Genomic DNA, 5,176 nt, shown 5'->3' on the forward strand with positions numbered 1-5,176 from the left:
ATTATGCAAACAAACTTCAAGTTCTCTCAGTAAATCATTTCGGTATTTACAGTCCTTCCAAGAAATGCGTTTACCGTTATCCCCTTCTGCTTATTCAGAGTTGAAATTTTACTCGGATGTCACGTTTAAACTCACTTTTTGAGTCCGTCATTGTGAAATTTTTGCAAAAATGTCCACTTATCCTGAAGACGGCTAGCAAAATAAATGAGTAATCTACCATAATAAAACAATGACAAAACCGACAGAAATAGCTTCGGGTCGGCAGCAAATGCTCTGTATAATCATCTTATATAACTTATAACTGAAATGTCACTGTGAATCTGCGTCGATTTTCAATTTCGAAAGAAATTTACTGTATCGTGTTTTTCTCTTTTTTTCGCGTTGCGAAGTTATTTTCTTTTTTCGGACGTCTTGTAATTTGTTCGACAGTATTCTTTTCTTTTCTTGATTTTATTCCCTTATTTTCCTTATTTGTGGATTGCTGTGATTTTTGCAATTTTCTCATGCAAGGTTTTCATTTATTTTCTTTGCATGGCCGTTCAATAATGCCATGTTTATGTCTTGTGAATCAGTTCATTGCTGATCCTATTGCCTGTCTTAGGTAGATGTTATGGATTCTTTTCCTTCCAACTCTACGCTGCGTGTGTTATTGACGCCCTTATTACCTACTGTCTTGTATATTCTCAATTCAACACTGGAAATGGACTAGTTGAAATCTAAATTGAGAAGTGAACTGCATGGAACATGCCGTCATCGATCGAAAGAGAAGTAGGTAGATCAGTTTCTGGCTTATTTGACGTCATCAGTACCACCTGGCTCAAATCGATGATGACAACCAAAATGAAATGCAGAGCTTATATTAATTGCATTTTGGCTGTATTGATGACGGCAAATGAGCCTAATACCACAGACAACCTGTTTCTGCCTACTATTCTCTCAATCGATGACGTCACGTTCTATGCAGTTCACTTCTCAATTTAGATTTCCACTGGTCCATTTCCGGTGTTATTATTCATTATGATTTTGTTGTTCCTGTTCAGTAATGAATAGAGATAGCTTCTCATTCTTCTAGCGTTGATTTGTTTATTTGTCTGATATGTGCGTTGAAATTGAGTTTCTCCTCGAATATTACTCGTAAGTACTTGGTGCTCTTCTTCCGTAAGATTGGGATGCTTTTTATGTGTATACTACTAGTAGATTTGCTTGAAGTTTTTCCATAATAAAATAGTACAACGCTGCTTCTCTGGATTCACTTAAATTCAATCCATCTATCTAGCAGGTAGCACATAACCTACCAAAGTAGGTCATGCTATATACTTGTTGAATTGTTTAAATTGGCTATTATTGTGGTGTTTGCGCGGGTACCTACTTAGCAAGTTTTGTGTTTTCGACAAATCCCAACATTGAACCTTGGCGGACTCCTATTTTTATGCCTTTATCTTCTGATTCATCCTTTTCGATATTCATGAACTATAGGAACTTCCTTTCGCCTAGAAAGGCGTAGAAGGGGCCACATATAACATTTTAAAAATACATAATAATCAATTTATTATTAATATGAGAACACCCAGTTTTATATGTATAAGTACACAGTATGCGAGTACGCATATACGTGTGTAGTTAGCTGATGACTTCACACACTACCAAACCTTTCTTTCTCAATAGTAGAAGGAAACTTATTATTTCACTGATTAACTTCATGAACTAAAATGTATATTCGCGGCGAATTTATTTTTGACTGAGCAAGCTGGGCCCATAACCTGTTGGAAATTAGGTTGGTTTAGGATAAATTCTTCTTCAATGAAACGCACTTTGTGAAACAATCTGTATATTGATTCAATCGATTTAACAGAGGTCGATCTATACTCTCGATGAATATCAAATTAGAACTAACTAAAGCCGAGAGAAATATCTTATTCCTAAAAGATGCTTATGTACAGTATATAGGTTCCAATAAAACCATAATATGGTTTTCACAGTCGAAAACTGCTGGGGAATGTCATTCAACACTTTGACCGCCAGCACTAATATTGTCGACTTATAAACCAATCGCATTTGACATATTTATTGTTGGCGACAATTCTGAATGAGTAAGGGATTTGGTTCCGCCGTAATTCCGTCCACAAAAACACCGTTGATTTGATAGATTCAGCATAAAACAACGTAGATTGCAGATAACAACAGTTTCTTCTACCGATAAAGAGATAACCGCGCCCGAGAATATTTCTGCTGGGGAGAATATTCGAGAAAACCGAATTTTTGGATGCAATTGGAACACATGTTGGAAAGTTGATAAATAGGGCCGCACCACCAGACGAACGTTATTCATTATTCAGTATTCGGCAGTGATTCTTTATTGGCAGTTATTCATTTTTTATTCTTGATTCTTTATTCTTGATTCATTATTCTTGATTCATGATCGATTGTGCGACAGTTTTTCATCATTCGGCAATTCATCCTTTATTCGGCATTTGATTTCACTTTTAATTTTTCTGAATTCAGAGATTCTACGATATGTTTTCTTTTCTTCTCTCTAAGTGGTGGTGTGACCGTACCGGAACAAACCGTAAGTCTTTTCTTGATACCACATACTTCGTGATTCAAAGTTGCATTATTTTATTTATTCAATTGCGTTAATCCTTATCGTTAATCTCCCTGTTTACCGCAGACTTCTGTCTCCTGGCTGTCTGGTGAACCAAGACCAACCGACGGAAGTCTCGAAGTCGTTCCGCTGGTAATGCTTAGCGTGTACACCCAACGTTGCCACGGAAAGACCACAGTAACCTATCCCGTCCTATACCGTGTTCCGTTCAGATTTCCCGTTTACCGCAGACTTCTGTCGCCTGGCTATCTGGTGACGGAAACCAATCGGCAGAAGTCTTTCTGCTGGTAATGCTTGGCGTGTACACCCAAGGTTCCACGATAAACTACCCCGTTATCCTGTAAATTCTTGCATTGTGTTTCACCTGCATCAACTCCGTACCGTTTATTGAATAGTTTCAATTCTGATTTGCCTGTACACTGAAAATCACTGAAAGTGCTCGGGATCAAACCCATCGCTAAATTAACCGATTACAGGGATTTGGATCTTTCTGAGACAACCGGTTACTGTAAATTGTCTCAGAAGGAATCAAAGTGACCGCTATTGATTTCTTTCTTCAATACCTGATATTTTGACTGAATATGATTAATTTGAATATTGTTCAATTCATTAATTTCACTGTGTTGTGTTTGAATTTCTGATCACCGGGACAGATTGATTATTGTATTTTTATTTTCCTCATTTTGAACTGGGTCATCAGCTATATATATTTCTTGACTTGGATATCATTGTATGGTTCACTGTAATTTGGATTATTGTAATAAATTCGGTTTAAAAGTAGTTGTTATCGCTACCGCCTTAGATAACCCTGAACTCTGTCTCCGACTAGTAGGTACTTGGGTAGGTTTGCTATTCCTACCTATTGAAAGAATAGCTGGCGCTCGAGATTAAACCCTTTTGCGAATTAAACCCGTTAAATTTCCCATTATGAACCTTTGTAATGAATAAAGTACAGTAATCAACTCGCGATCATCGCGCACCACCTCTTCTTGCACTCCTTTACAATAGGCTTGTTCGCAGAGGGGTTCACAACGGTTGTGAACTGTACAGAGTAAGCGCAAATGGATTTTCGCTACCCTAAAATGGAATTGCGCTTGCTCTGTACAGTTCACAACCGTTGTGAACCACTCTACGAACAAGCCTAATATCCACCAACTCAAGAATTGCCGTTGTGGTTGATCTACCTTCTCTAAATCCATGTTGGGATTTAGAGATCCATCCGCCATGCTCTAGTTCCTCATTCAATCTATTTATCATCATTCTTTCGTATATCTTGCTGGTCTCATTCAGAAGACAGATAGGTCTAAATGAGCTCGACTGGTTCAAATTCTGTTTCTGTTTCTGTTCAAATGTTTCTGTTTCTGATTACCACAGCCACCTTTCATCCGCTATCCACCCAATTTTCTTGTTCGGTTCCGATATGATGACCACGTCCACTCGATTCTTGAACGCTCTCTGCCACATGATTTTTTTTTTATTCATAAAAGAACATAAACAAGCAAACTAATTCCCAAAAGAATGTTCACAATGTAGTATTCAATTTACGAGAGTACATAATACATAACCCGAAAAAAAGTACACAGTAAAAGAATATTGAATTCCTAAGTTACCAATTTATCATTTATACTATATTAAATTATACCTAGATATGGAAACACAGATCTACAAAAGATTGAAGAAAACAGTGAAGTAGAAAACACAAAAAAACATTATCAATTAACAATTATCAATTAGGGGTCTCCCGGAAATGGCAACTCAAACATTTTTTAACATTTTTGTGGCTCAGACCGATTACATCCACCAAATCTTTAAAACAATTAAGATATCGTGTGAGTTGCGAGTTCTTCCAAGATTTGTCTGCATTATGGAATTCATTTTGGTCGACAGAAGAAAATCCCATAAAATCACAAACATGTACGTATAGATAAAACAATAAATTAGAATAAAAGGTATAAAGGCCTGTTAAAATTTGAACAAATTAATAAAAATTTGCAATATAGTCTTGTATATATAAATATATTAGTATATAAATATAAATATGCTTGAAATAATTTTTTTTATTGTGTATTACCTATAATGCCTAGTTTTTTTGTTTTTTTTGTATTGCTTGTGAAAGGAAATTTGATTTGATGATTCACCCCACAGACAGGCTAAGCCTTTGTGGGAATATTCTTTATTTGTGGACTATGTATTTATAGTTTCTGCAAATAAAATTAGTATTATTATTATATTATAAATAGAGACACTGTTAAATAACGCATAACATAACGGTGTATATGGGCCTAGTGTAAAATAATAAGTTATTATATATAGTGCCAAAATTCTTTCGGATGTATATGACCCCTTTAAAAAACATTTGCTAGTATGCAAAGATTATAGAACTCTATAATCTTTGCCAGTATGATTTTGGCAAAGAGTAACACCAAAGAGGTTTGGTAACACTCTTTGATTTAGGCTATGGAGGGTACCGTCCATAATTTAGGCGAAGGAGGAGGAAAATAAGAAGAAGAAAAAATATGTCTGTGATCAAAATCAAAGAGTTAATCTTTGTCAAATTGTTAATATTAACCTCAA

This window comes from Coccinella septempunctata, chromosome 9 (genome assembly GCF_907165205.1).
Source record: "Coccinella septempunctata chromosome 9, icCocSept1.1, whole genome shotgun sequence".
NCBI lineage: Eukaryota > Metazoa > Arthropoda > Insecta > Coleoptera > Coccinellidae > Coccinella > Coccinella septempunctata.